A 15,887-nucleotide genomic window follows, 5' to 3' on the forward strand; every position below is an offset into this window, starting at 1 on the left:
CCGAGCACTCAATCTTGATCTCAAATTGAGCGGTCAAAGGAGGATGATTCAAATCCAAGAGTTGGAAGAATTCCGACTACAATCCTATGAGAATGCAAAGATTTACAAAGAAAGAACAAAATTGCTTCATGACAAAAGAATTCGACAAAAGGCCTTGCACAAGGGAGACAAAGTCCTTCTATTCAATTCCCGCTACCGACTCTTTCCGGGAAAGTTGAACTCTAGATGGATGGGTCCCTATGTGATAACCGAAGTTGGAAAATATGGAGATTTCGAACTCAAGGCGGAAGATGGAAGCAAATTCAAGGTAAATGGTCAAAGGTTGAAGCCCTACTATGAAGGAGCGTTTGTTGGAGAGGTCGAGGCTACCTACCTCGGGCCTCCTCCCCCTTGAAAGGACCATCTAAGGGAGAGTTTGGTGGAGTCCTCCCTAAACCACCATTTGTAAATATACTAACCCTCTAACTTGTATTTATTTATTGCCTTTGTTTTAATAAGTAGCATAGACTCTTTTCATGAGCGTAAGTGAGGGAGGGTCACTAATGAGTTTTTGAATGAAGGAAGGAGAAAATGCCCAAGTGTGGGGATGCATCTAAGAAAGGAGGAGAAGTCAAAACTCGCAGCCAGAACCCGTGCGGATTCCAGAGAATCCGGCCGTCTTGTCAGAATCCGGGCGTATAGGGGAGAAACCGTACGTCCAGCTGCGCTGAGAAATTGAAGATTTCTGGACTGAGGTCGAATCCGAGCGTCCTGTAAAGAATACGCCCGTCTTGGAGAATCCGGCCGGATTTGAAGAAAGACGCCCGTCTTTCTACCTGTGCATTTCAAGAAAAATCTCTGTACTGGAATCCGCCCGTCTTCTCAAGAAGACGCCCGTCCGACCTTGAAAGAATCCGAGCGTCTTATGCTCTGGACGCCCGTTTTGTGGCGTCAAAATTTTGGGATTTTCCTCTGTGGCAAAATCCGAGCGGATTGTGAAGAATCCGCCCGTCCCGTGAAGCAAGAATCCGAGCGTCTTCACCTTGAATCCGCTCGTCTTCTCACAGCGTCTTGACCCAACTTTTCCTAATTAAAATACCCCCCCACCACACATACTTTGACACATCACTATTCCTTCCACTTACCCTATAAAACCCACCTCCTTATGACTCCCATACATATCCAAATCACTCTCTTTACCCTCAAAATTAAAAATCCCCAATTTTCTAGGGTTTCCAATACTCAATCAACAAGGAACATCCTTAGCAATCTTCAAATCAAAAGAACCCAACAAAAGAAGCAAGAATGGCACCAAGGAGATCCTCCTTTAGAAGTGCAAGAAGACCAAGGATGGTGGGAAGTTCCTCTACCTCACATCTCAACACCATTAGAAGGGAACATGTGGAGATTGTAGATCTCACAAGGCTCGATGATTTCTCGAATGTAGAATTCCTTGATGATGTGCAGCGATTGGTCTTCCACCGACTCTTAAGTAAGAATATTCTTCCCACTAAATTTCTTTGTCATGCTACCTTAAGAAAGCTTGGGATTTTTCACCAAGTAGAAGCACTTTTTGAGGTTTTTGGTCTTTCAACTCTCTTTCGCATGTATGAACCAACCTATCGGTCCCTTGTGCTAGAATTCTTAAGCTTTTTGAAGATTACAACCGTAAACAAAGTGATATGCATAGAGTTTAGGTTGGAAAACGTCTCTAGGATGATGACCCTTGTCGAGTTTGCCAATGTGTTCGGACTTGATGTTTCGCCTACCCGAACATCAAAGCCCAAAAAGTATAATGTTGCACCATTGTGGAGGGCCATGACGGGCCGAGATTTCATTCTTACCAAAGAGTGTCTTGCTTTTCACATCCAAAACCCGATCTTAAGGCTTACATATCGATTTCTTTCAGGTACTCTTTTCGCCCGCCGAGATCCGGCCATTGTCAACCAATTGGACCTTGTATTTATGGAATCATACCTTAACATTCAAGGGAGAGATAGGTATCACTTCAATGCACCTCTAGTTTTGCTAGAAAAGTGGGCAAGGTTTAGAAATGGGGATGATGATGGAATGAAGCACATAGTGAATGGTGGACTCATAACTAGACTTGCAAAACACTTTAACCCAAGGTTCAATGAGAACAATGAGTACACTCCACTTATGGGGGGGAACGAGAATTAATGAAGATCTACTTGCCGTCCAACACCATTGGATAACCCTTGAGGGGGTTGATAAGCGGATAAAGTGGTTGACAAAAGAGAGCGATCCACTCTATCTCCCAATAACCGATCTACCACGGGTCTCCCCAAGAAGAGGAAGCTTGTCCCCAATGCCCTCCTACCTCATCCCAAGTCAAACAAGGCAAACTCCACCACCACAAAATACACCACCACAACAACAAGAACAACAAACTCAAAATGAGAAGATAAAAGTGCCTCCTTACCCCTTTCCCTACCAACCATATAACCATCCAAATCCCTTCATCCTCCCCCGTGACGACTTTGTCACGGGAATTTTGCAAGATTTACACTACCGTCAATATGAGACTTCCGTGGACACTTATTATGCTCTTTACCCCCAATACTATGAGATGGCTCAAAAAGGACGGATTAGTGAGGAAGGAGCTTTCCCCTCATGGGCTCAAATGGAATTGCTCTTTCCCAACTCGGAGAAGGCCAATGAAGGGGCGAACGGTCGCAAAGGGGAGGAGAGTGGCGATTCTTGTGGAGGTGATACGGTGAAGCTTGAGAGTGAGGAAGATGAATTCATGGATCCAAGTTTAAGTGATGCTTCAAAGGATATTTGGGATAGCGATATAGAGGGAGATGATGCGGATGCCTAGGAGACTACTTCATCACTAGGTGGAGCAAGCATGAGCGGCCACCTAAGTTCAAGTGAAGTTCTCTCATCTCTCCTCTTTATCTTTATTTTTCATGAAAAGAAGTTTGTGTCTTGTACTCTTTGTACTCTATTTCATTTTGATCATTGTTGGTTTAGTCCTAGCAACATCAAAGGACTCACACCTCGGTACCATTGAGGTGTTCTTATCTTATTGTTCCCATTTGTAAAATCCAAAATGACAAATTAGCTTCATGCATAGCATAGTGTGTGCATGAACTATACCCATCCTTGGACATTAGCAATAGTGTCTCACTCGGTTTGGGGAAGTTAATGCATACGCAACGGGAGGTAATCTAAATTATCCTCTCCGTCATAACAAAAACCATACATCATGTAGTGTAGCTTAGTGTAGATTGCATTTAGTATAGAAATCATGCATCATCTTTGCATAATTTCCATCATTTTGGCCATTGAGGACAATGCCCATATTAGTGTGGGGATGGGAATTCTAACATTTAACTCTTATTCAAAAAACCCATAAAAATTGAAAAAATCTCAAAAATCATAAAAATTGAAATAATTGAAAACCCAAAAACAAGTTCATTTCCTTTGTATATATTGTCTTGTATATATTGTGTTTGTTTTATCCTTGTTCACATTGATTGACTACGCCACATCCGAGACATGAGGATATTGAAGACCGCATGGTATGATCTTTCCAATCTCCTTTTTCCTCTTTATGTTAATGACTATGTGGCTTTATTTTGATTGATGCGGTATAACAATGTGAATCTAGGACTTGAATTTAGTTTATATGTCATATTAGTTGGTAGAATCATTTGCATTAGTATGTTTATATGTAGTTGCATCATGGCATGTAGTTTGCATATTAGAAAATTTTGCGAAACCGTCTATTTGGGAAGCTTGACAAATGTATATAGGCCCTAGTAGATGCTTTTTCTTCTTAAGACTTTGCTTGTTAGAATGCTTGTAAAACACCCTAGGATGTGTCATGCTAGTATCCTTTGACCCATGGTTTAAGGCCGAGTCAAGAGTACCTTGTGGTGTGATAACTCCTTGGCTACCGTTTATTCCAAGGTGACCCTTGAAACCATGCACCCATACATCCATCATCCATGTTCTACCATACATTTTGTCAAAAAGGGAATGGGCACAAAAAGAAATCAATTTGAGTTCAATGAAATGAAAAGTGAAAGAAAGTTTGCAAAATGCATCAAAAGAAAAGAGGAGCAAAAATAGAACTCCTAAGCTTCAAATACAAGGCACCCTCGTTACTAATTGGGGTGACTTTGAAAATATTCAAAAAGAAATGCAAAAAAGTTGTCAAGTATTGAAATGCCAAAAATCAAAAAGAAATGGCAAAGAAAGTGTTCTCAAATGTCAAATGCCACAAGAAATTGAGGGGAAAACAAAAAAAAAACAAAAGCAAACTCCCAAAGTGAAACTCAAATATCTATCGATCCCTTTATCCATCATATCCATTTTTGTGCATGGTAGAGAGGGGACGACCCTTCTTCTTGTCTAGGCAAGAGGGGGAATTCCGCGATCCTCCAGTGTTTCTAACACCATAGGGAGTCTACTCTTGACAAAAGCATTTAACAATTGAGGACAAAGGTACCCTAGCTTGACACAACTTGGAGGTGATTTATTGGTATCCTTCTAGGCTTAGTAGTTTGAACAAATTGCATCTATGAAGGATTGTGTACCCTTGAATTGCTTCCCTTGTAGATAATTTCCGCCACTTGATGTGGGAGTGGCTATTCTTTTTGTAGATGCATCCATTATGTGTTTTTGTGTGCTTAATGTTTGGATGTGTCGCCATTTTGGCAAGACCCACCTTGCCTTGCAAGAAGGCATCCTACCTCATGGTTGTCTTGTTGTGAGTTGAAGGGGCGGAGTGAGACCCGCTAATTGTCTCATATCAGCTATATTATTAGGATAGGTTAGTATTGGTCCTAGTCTTTGTCACCTCTTTACTCGGGACGAGCAAAGGTTCGGTTTGGGGATATTTGATGTGACCATAATTGGCGCATATTTAGCCCCGAATTAGCCTTGTTTCCATGCTTTTTAGTGCTTATTTGGGTCATTTCTTATCTTTAGTTCTTTGTTTCGCATATTCTTTGAGATTTTGATCCCTTGGTAGGAAAGGAGTAAGAATCTTGCATTTTCATGGCAAAACGAGACTAAATTGATCAAATTCAATGACCAAGCATCAAGGAGAGACAAGATTAGAAGGCCTTTGTACATATCATAGTAGAAGAGCAATGTTGAGGAAAGATCCTTGAGTCCCCAAGGAAATCCCCAAGGAATTTATGAAGAAAAGGGAATAAAAGAAGAAGTTACTATCTTTGATCGACAATCCGAGCGGATTGTCAACAATCCGCCCGTCCAGCCCCCTGTACAGTCAGGCGTCCCGTGCGAGAATCCGCTCGGATTCCCCTCAACCATCCGTCCGGATTCCCAGAATCCGCTCGGATTCCACCGCCCAAATCCGGCCGTCCCGACCTTATTCCGCCGGATTTCTTCACAAAGACGGATTGTCTTCTTCAAGCTACGAAAAGAGAAGCCCTTCTCTCGGAAAATACCGGGTCCTCCTTGCTCAACTTAAAAAGTGTAATTACTAGTTTAGCCCTTAGTTAACCCTAATGCATCCTCCCTAATTTTCACTATAAATACCCCATTAGGCTAATTAGAGGAGCATGTTCTTCTTATCAATAATTAGTGTAGTTAATATCAATCAAATCTCTCTTCAATATTGTAATCAAGTATTAATCAAGTTTTAATCCAAGTTTTAGTTCTTTAATCTCTCTTTTGTTCATCCTTTATTTTGGGTAATTGAAGATTATTTGGGTTATTATTGGGAGATTGACAACCTCTCAATCTAGCATTCAAGTACTTCTATTATTCTTGCTTTATTATTGGAATCATTAGTAGGTATAATCTCTTAATCCCTTTTTAATTATTGTTAATTACTTTCATTTATTCATCATGTTTCATATTGTTAGTATGATTGACAACCTTGCTAGCATGATCAACATGATAATGAGTGAGTAGTCTCTTAGCTAGGGTTAATGGGTGATTAGGGAAACCAACATGGGGAATGATTCATGCTTAAATTAATATGCTTTCATGTTTTATTTGCTTGCTTGTTTTGATCTCAACTCATGCACATGTTATATTTGATGAAATGCTAAGCCTATGAATCCTTGCATTTACTATCATCTCCTATCTTTTCAATGAGACTTGTAAGACATAACCCAACTCGAGTCTCATTAGACCATGCATGTTGTTGAGTAGGGAAGATTAAGCCGACTTGTAGGTGTTGTACAATCTAATCGATTCGGCTCCGGGACCCAAACTTTCCTAGGATTGTAAGATATAACCCAACTCAATCCATCACAACAATAATTGCTTGCTTATAATTTGAGAACATGTTTGTATGATCATATCCCATGATTCCCCTATGATCCCATGACACCCTAGTGCCTTTAATCAATTGTTTACACCCCTTTTTATTCATCTTGCTTGTTTATTTTCATTGTTATTCTAGTTTAGTAACCTTCTACATCAACCCAATTTGTGACACCCCTTAGACACCACTAGTTACAATAGAAATCTCATTTCAACTCCCGTCCCTTGGGATCCGACCTTTACTTGCCTCTTTACTAATTTTAGAGTTGCTTGTTAAGCTATAAATTGTGTTTTGATTCGACCGTGACCAACGACCACATCTTAATTTGTGAACACTTAGCGGGATCGCATCAACTTCCCTTTAATTATAAGGATTATAACGAAATTATGATAATAAAATTTCTAGTCATAAATGAAATAGCATAAACAAAACATAGAAGAGATTAATAATCAACCTTTGGTCCTTGCAAATATGGCCTAAGAACAATATCAAAATTGATATTCGCCTAATCGTTGCACCCAAGATGATATGAGAAATGCCCTTTTGTTCTTGCTAGAATCGATCCCCAAATTTACTAATTAATTTAGGGTTTTGTGTGATTTTTGATGAGAGAATTTTTAGGTCAAAAATTAGGTTAAAAATGATCTCCCCACTCCCTCTTAAAACCGTGTAGGAGGAAGAGTATTAGGGTAGATATTTCTTTCCTAATTTTCGGTTTAAGTAACAACCAAAAATAAGAATAAAATCCTCTTATCTTCGGTTATTCTCAAATTATATATAATGTGTATATTTATCCAATTGTCTATATATCGACATGTATTAATAAGTCCACTTATAACAGTTTGCAGTCGATTTATCAATATCAGTCTGTCAACATATATTATGACAATATTGTATAATATATATTAACTATAAATATCGCATATTTATAATTTGCTAATTAAATATAACTGGTTACATTTAATTACGAATTAACATCTTAATTCCTTTAAGCTAACATTATATTCAATTTACGAATTGACAGTTAATTCATCTCAGCTAATATTATTTAATTAGATTAAATAATCGTCTCATCATCACATTGACTAACTGTTTAGTCAAATACTTGGACTAACCTTTTAGTCAGGCATAAATGTGATTATATTTTCATACAATCACATCTCTCAAACACATCCTTTAGGTGTGACTTTTAGGGACCAGTTGATCACCGCCATCAGTATGATAATAACGTCAACCTTTCTAGCAAGCCAACCGTTATTAAGTAATCTTTAATCAACTGATAAAATACGAAGTATACCCTTGTGAACCTATAAGAGATTTATAAATGTTATCACACTAATTTGTGGAGGACACACGCTCCAACAAACTCCCACTTGTCCTCACAAGTGTATGTGCGATAACCGATTCTCATATCCTAAAATTTCTCTCACTCAATGTAAAACAATTTGCAAAATCCGTATTCACAAAGGTCATATTTTACAAGTGACAAGAGTGGTTTTCCCGACTAGAGAGTAACTTAACTGATAAACGAATCATCATTCGAGCATGGCCATGCATTTCAGTTACAACTCCTCGAGTGGCCCTGAGAAATTACTAAACTTGATAAAGGTTGGATATTTTCCTCAACTCGAATCCTGCAGATATAAGCACAGTATGAAATGACCCAGAAAAAATCTGCTTAGCCTCCTAATACGGCAGACCATGAGAAAGAAACCAAAGTCACCCAAAAACTGCCTTAATCTCAAGAGACAGTCGATAGTCAAAAGAATCGACTCTAGGAACACAATGGACGTCCAATCCACGACCTGACACCGAATGTTTTTAAACATTTAGGATTCCATTACGTTGTCACAAAAATTCTCCTACAGGGTATCGTTATAACTCGTATCTGTGATCGATCAGCCAACCGTTTGACTTATGGCTCGTTGAACCCACCATCAATCGACTGCACAATATAATAGCCAGAGTTATCAGTTCATGTAGGCGATTACGGACCAAAACAAATATAATGTAATTCAGTTCACTTTGTGGCGTTCAATGTTGTCAGTACAATCCACATGAAAAACAAAATATGAAATAAAACGATGAAGTTATAAATAGTATATGAAAAAGATAATGTATCGAATCCATAATTCAACGGTTTAGTGAGAGGATCCGCGATGTTATCATCCGAAGTGATGTGACCATAATTAGAGCATATTTAGTCCCCGAATTAGCCTTGTTCCCATGCTTTTTAGTGCATATTTGGGTCATTTATTGTCTGTAGTTCTTTATTTTGCATATTCTTTGAGGTTTTGATCCCTTGGTAGGAAAGGAGTACAAACCTTGCATTTTCATGGCAAAATGAGACTAAATTGATTGAATTCAAATGACCAAGCATCAAGGAGAGACAAGATTAGAAGGCCTTTGTACATACTGTAGTGATGGGCAATGATGAGAAAAGATCCTTGCATCTCCGAGGAATTCCCCAAGGATCTTATGAAGAAAAAGGAAGAAAAGAAGAAGAAATGAGACTGTCCAGCAATCCGTGCGGATTGTCCTGAAGACGCCCGTCCTCCACCACCACAATCCGTGCGTCTTCTCCCCAAGACGCCCGGCAAACTCAGAAGACGCCCATCTTCTCCACAAGACGCCCGGGCAGAGACCACCGAATCCGCCCGTCCCGTGCTAAAGACGCCCGGATTCCAAGGCAGACCAATTTCGTTTCTTCAAGCTTCAAGAAAGATGCCCATCCTTCCAAAAAGACCGGCGTTTCCTTAAGTAGGGACTTAATCGTCATTTAAGCCCTTAGTTAACCCTAATTCCTACACCTAATCCCCACTATAAATACCCCATTAGTCTAATTAGAAGAGCATTTTCTTCTTAGCAATATTTAGTGTAGTTAATATCAATAAAATCTCTCTTTAATTTTGTAATCAACAATTAATCAAGTTTTAATACAAGTTTTATTTCCTTTATCTCTCTTTTGTTCATCTTTTATTTTGGATAATTGAAGATTATTTGGGTTATTATTGGGAGATTGACAACCTCTCAATCAAGCATCAAGTACTTCTTTTATTCTTTGCTTTATTATTGGAATCATTAGTAGGTATAATTATCTTAATCTCTTTTTAATTATTGTTAATTACTTTCATTTATTCATCATGTTTCACTTTGTTGGTATGATTGACAACCTTGCTAGCATGTTCAACATGATAATGAGTGAGTAGTTCCTTAGCTAGGGTTAATGGGTAATTAGGGGAAACCAACATGGGGAATGATTCATGCTTAAATTAATATGCTTTCATAGTTTATTTGCTTGCTTGTTGTGATCTCAACTCATGCACATGTTATGTTTAATGAAATGTGAGCCTATGAATCCTTGCATTTTTTACCCATCACCTATCTTTTCAATGAGACTTGTAAGACATAAACCAACTCGAGTCTCATTAGACCATGCATGTAGTTGAGTAGGGAAGACTAAGTCGACTTGTAGGTGTTGTACAATCTAATCGATTCGGCTCCGGGACCCAAACTTTCCTAGGATCGTAAGATCTAAACCAACTCAATCCATCACAACAATAATTGCTTGCTTATAATTTGAGAACATGTTTGTATGATCAATTCCCATGAATCCCCTATGACCCCATGACACCCTAGTGCTTTTTATCAATTGTTTACATCCATTTTATTTCATCTTGCTTGTTTACTTTCATTGCTATTTAGTTTAGTGATCTTCTATTTAAACCCCAATTGTGACACCCCTAAGACACCACTAGTTGCAATAGAAATCTCATCTCAATTCCCGTCCCTTGGGATCCGACCTTTACTTTCCTCTTTACTAATTGTAGAGTTGTTTGTGAAGCTATAAATTGTGTTTTGGTCTAGGTGCTCCTAATGACAAGTTACCGAAAAGATATAGTTCCCGACCAAAAATGGCGCCGTTGCCGGGGACGGTGTTAACTTGATTTAGATTTTCTTATATTGTTATTAGTTGTGTCTTTCTTTGCCTTGGGGAAGTAAACTCCTCAAGGTTTGTTCTAATTGTTTTCAAGTTGTTTGATATTTTGCAAGATGGACTTTATAGATTGTTTTGTAGAGGACCACTTAAGTATACCTTTCTTCAAATATCCCATGTAAGCATTGGAGGCATTGGAAGCAAGTGAGGCTAAAAATATGTATTGGGAATTGGAGGTAGATCTTTTTGAGGCCGCTCTAGCTAACAAAGAACTTACTCATGCACAATCCGAATTAGTGCATAACATCCTTGTGGAAGCATGTCAACCTATAGAGGATGAGCAATCCATCCTAGAAGACATCTTACAAGCTCAAGAGCAAGAGGAATCCATCATGGAATTTGAATGTGATGAGATTGATGAGAATGAAGAACAAGTTGAATATGCTATGAGAATGAAATGTCTAATGGAGATGGAGCAAATTCTCAATGAAACTCCAAAGGAGGAAAATGAGGTACAAACTCCTACTCTAAAACCCCTTCCCCCAAATTTGAAATATGCTTACCTTGATGAATCAAAGACCAAACCCGTGATTTTTAATGATAGACTTGATGAGAACCAATTGGGAAAATTGCTTGATGTGTTGAAACAACATGAGAAGGCTATAGGTTATAGTCTAGATGACCTTAAGGGCATAAGTCCCAACTTTTGCATGCATAGAATTCATCTAGAGGAGGACCATAGACCTACCATTCAACCTCAAAGAAGATTGAACCCCCACATGCAAGAAGTTGTCAAAGGAGAGGTTATGAAATTACTTGATGCGGGAATCATATATCTCATATCGGATTCTTTGTGGGTTAGCCCCGTCCAAGTGGTACCTAAGAAAGGAGGTACCACGGTAGTGACAAATGAAAAGAATGAACTAATACCCACAAGAAAGATCACCGGTTGGCGTATGTGTATTGACTATCGAAAATTGAACTCCGCAACAAGAAAGGATCATTTCCCCCTACCATTCATTGACCAAATGCTTGAGAGGTTAGCCTCCAACAAATTCTTTTGTTACCTTGACGGGTATTCGGGATTCTTCCAAATCCCTATACACCCGGATGACCAACATAAGACCACCTTCACATGCCCTTATGGTACTTTTGCATATAGGAGGATGCCTTTTGGTTTATGTAATGCCCCCGCCACTTTCCAAAGATGCATGATGAGTGTCTTCTCCGACTACCTAGAGACCATAATGGAAGTTTTTATGGATGATTTTAGTGTTTATGGAAAGGACTTTGACTCATGTTTGCATAATCTTTCTCTTGTGTTGCAAAAATGTGAAGATGTTAGTCTTGTTTTAAATTGGGAAAAGTGTCACTTAATGGTTAATGAAGGAATTGTTTTGGGTCACTTAATTTCGGAAAAGGGCATCGAGTTCGATAAAGCTAAAGTTGAGGTGATAGAGAAACTCCCACCTCCCGTGAATGTTAAAGGGGTGAGAAGTTTTCTCGGTCACGCGGGTTTCTATCGCCGTTTCATAAAAGATTTTTCGAAAATAGCGAAACCCCTCACTCAACTCTTGCTTAAAGATGCCCAATTCCATTTCACTGATGAGTGTGTTGAAGCCTTTAATAGAATCAAGGAAGCACTAATCTCGGCACCGATCATTCAACCTCCAAATTGGGAACTACCGTTCGAGATTATGTATGATGCTAGTAACTACGCCGTTGGAGCGGTTCTTGGCCAACGGGTAGGAAGAGCTCTTCTTGCCATCTATTATATAAGCAAGACTCTTGATCCCTCCCAAGTGAATTATGATACCACCGAGAAGGAGCTTCTCGCCATTGTCTATGCCTTGGACAAGTTCCGTTCCTACTTACTTGGATCCAAGGTAATTGTCTTTTCGGATCACCGTGCTCTCCGACATCTCTTGATAAAGAAGGAGGCAAAACCAAGGTTGTTGAGATGGATTTTTCTACTTCAAGAATTTGACTTGGAAATAAGAGACAAGAAAGGAGCCGAAAATGTAGTGGCGGATAACTTGCCAAGGATCCGGTTTCATGATGAACATGGAGAAACCCCGATCAATGACTCATTTCCCGACGATATTTTGATGGCCATTCAAACACAACTTGAAAGGCACATCACCCCATGGTTTGCCGATTATGCTAACTATATTGTTGGAAAAGTACTCCCTCCAAATTTGAACCACAACCAAAGAAAGAGGTTCCTATTCGAAGTAAAGAGGTACTTTTGGGATGACCCAAACCTCTACAAGGAGTGTAGCGATGGGCTCTACCGGAAATGCATCCCTCAATGGGAAGTCCAAGGAATCTTGGAAGGATGTCACTCATCACCCTATGGTGGGCACCATGGAGCAAGGAGAACCATTGCAAAAATTCTTCAATCGGGCTTCTATTGGCCTACAATGTTTCAAGACACAAGGGAATTCATCATTCATTGCGATGCTTGTCAAAGAACGAGGAATATCTCTTGGAGGAACGAAATGCCACAAAGGGGCATTCTAGAGGTGGAGATCTTCGATGTTTGGGGGATCGACTACCAAGGTCCCTTTGTGACTTCCAATGGGAATAAGTACATCCTTGTGGCCGTAGACTACGTCTCAAAGTGGGTGGAGGCAATTGCCACTCCAAATGATGATGCAAAAACGGTCACCAAGCTCTTCAAGAAACTAATCTTCCCAAGGTTTGGAGTTCCTAGAGCAATCATAAGTGATGGAGGAACGCATTTTCATGAGAAGAAACTTGCATCTCTTTTGACCAAATATGGTGTTCAACATAGAACCGGCTTGGGATATCATCCTCAAACAAGCGGTCAAGTTGAAGTTTCAAATAGAGAGATCAAACAAATCCTTGAGAAAGTTGTGAACAAGACCCGAATGAAATGATTGGAGCACAAAGCTTGATGATGCTCTTTGGGCTTATAGGACGGCCTATAAGACTCCCATAGGAGCCTCCCCTTACAAGCTTTTCTATGGAAAAGCATGTCATTTGCCAATCGAATTGGAGTACAAAGCTTTTTGGGCAATCCGAGCACTTAATCTTGATCTCAAATTGAGTGGCCAAAAGAGGATGATTCAAATTCAAGAGTTGGAGGAATTCCGACTACAATCCTATGAGAACGCCAAGATTTACAAAGAAAGGACGAAATTGCTCCATGATAAGAGGATTAGACAAAAGGCCTTGCACAAAGGGGACAAAGTCCTTCTATTCAATTCCCGCTACCGACTCTTTCCGGGAAAGTTGAACTCTAGATGGATGGGTCCCTATGTGATAACCGAAGTTGGAAAATATGGAGATTTTTAAATCAAGGCGGAAGATGGAAGCAAGTTCAAAGTCAATGGTCAAAGGTTGAAGCCATACTATGAGGGAGCGTTTATTGGAGAGGTCGCGGTCACCTACCTCGGGCCTTCTCATCTTTGAAAGAACCATCAAAAGGGAGAGTTTGGTGGAGTCCTCCCTAAACCACCACTTGTAAATACACTAACCCTCTAACTTGTATTTATAATTTTATTGCATTTCTTTAATCATAAACATAAACTCTTTCCATGAGAGTAAGTGAGGGAGGGTCACTAACGAATTTTGAATGAAGGAAGGAACCAATCTTCAAGTGTGGGGAAGCATCTATGAGAGGAAAGGAAATCAAAGGAAAAATTCGCAGCTGGAACCCGAGCGTCTTCATTGGAATACACCCGTCCTGCTGGAATCCGGGCGTTTTATGAAGAATCCGTCCGTCCCTCTAAGCTGTGAATTGAAAATTTTGGGACTGTCAAAGAATCTGAGCGCCTCAGCAGGGAAGACGCTCGTCGTAAGGAATCCGCCCGACTTTGCAGAAAGACGGCCGTCTTTTTGCCTGTGCATTTCAAGAAATCTCACTGTCTCAGAATCCGTCCGTCTTTGAGAAAAGACGCCCGTCTCGTCTTCAGAGGATCCGAGCGTCTTGAGGTCGGGACGCCCGTCTTTGTGGCTTCATATTTTTGGAAAGTTAACTGTGCTAGAATCCGAGCGTCTTCACTTAAATCCGCCCGTCCCGAGAAGCTAGAATCTGAGCGTCTTCTGCTCGAATCCGCCCGTTTTCCTGCGATAATTCGGCCCGACTTTTCTTAATTTTATTACACCCCACCACACAATTTGTGACACATCACCCTTCCTTCCACTTGTATTATAAAAACCCACCTCCTTATGACTCCAAAGCATACCCCAATCACTCTTTTACCCCCACAAAATCAAAAAGCCCCAAATTCCTAGGGTTTCAAAGGCAACATTCAATCCACAAGGAGCATCTTTATTCTTTAACAAATCAAAAATCTCACCTCAATAATCAAAGAATGGCACCGAGGAGATCTTCTTTTAGGGATGGGAGGAGACCAAGGGTGAGAGGAAGTTCTTCTACCTCCCACATCAACACATTAAGAAGGGAGCATGAAGAAATTGTGGATCTTACAAGACTTGATGACTTCTCAAATGTTGAATTTATCAATGATGTGCAAAGACTAGTCTTCCACCGGCTTCTAAGTAAGAACATTCTCCCTACTAAGTTCTTATGTCATAATACTTTAAGGAAACTTGGGATTTTTCACCAAGTGGAAGCTCTCTTTGAAGTATTTGGTCTCTCTACCCTTTTCCACATGTATGAGCAAACTTACCGATCCCTTGTGCTTGAGTTTTTGAGATTTTTGAAGATTACAACCTTGAACAAAACAATATGCATAGAATTTAGGTTGGAAAATGTTTCAAGGATGATGACCCTTGTGGAATTCGCAAATGTGCTTGGACTCGATGTTTCGCCTACCCGGACATCGAAGCGAAAGAAATACAGTGTTGAACCTTTATGGAGGGCCATGACGGGCCGAGATTTCATACACACCAAGGAGTGTCTCGCTTTTCATATTCAAAATCCGATTTTGAGACTCACTTACCGGTTCCTCTCCGGCACCCTCCTTGCTCGCCGAGATCCGGCGATTGTGAATCAACTTGATCTTGTGTTCATGGAATATTACCTCAATATTCAAGGAAGAAGTGTGTACCACTTCAATGCACCTCTTGTGCTACTCGAAAAATGGGCAAAATTTAGGAATGGTGATGATGATGGGATGAAACACATTGTAAATGGAGGGCTCATTACTAAGCTTGCGAAGCATTTCAATCCGAGATTCAATGAGAATAATGAGTATGCTCCTCTTTCGGGAAACACAAGGATAAATGAAGATCTTCTTCTTATTCATCATCATTGGATAACCCTTGAGGGGGTTGATAAGCGGATCAAGTGGATAACGAAAGAAAGTGATCCGATCTATCTACCAATGACCGGCCTACCATGAATTTCCCCAAGAAGAGGACTTTTATCACTAATCCCATCCTACCTCATCCCTCCAAACCCAACCCAAGCAAGACAAGCACCACCACCTCCAAATCCCCAACAACAACAACAAGAGCAACAATCTCAAGATGAGAAAATCAAAGTGCCTCCCTACCCATTTCCTTATCAACCGTATAACCATCCCAACCCCTTTATCCTCCCCCGTGATGACTTTGTCACGGGAATTCTACAAGATTCGCACTACCGACAATATGAAGCTACCGTGGACAATTACTATGCACTCTATCCTCAATACCACGATATGATTCATAGAGGAAAAGTTAGTGAAGAGGGAGCATTTCCCTCTTGGGCACAAATGGACT

The sequence above is a fragment of the Silene latifolia genome, chromosome X (genome assembly GCF_048544455.1).
Source record: "Silene latifolia isolate original U9 population chromosome X, ASM4854445v1, whole genome shotgun sequence".
NCBI classification, from domain to species: domain Eukaryota; kingdom Viridiplantae; phylum Streptophyta; class Magnoliopsida; order Caryophyllales; family Caryophyllaceae; genus Silene; species Silene latifolia.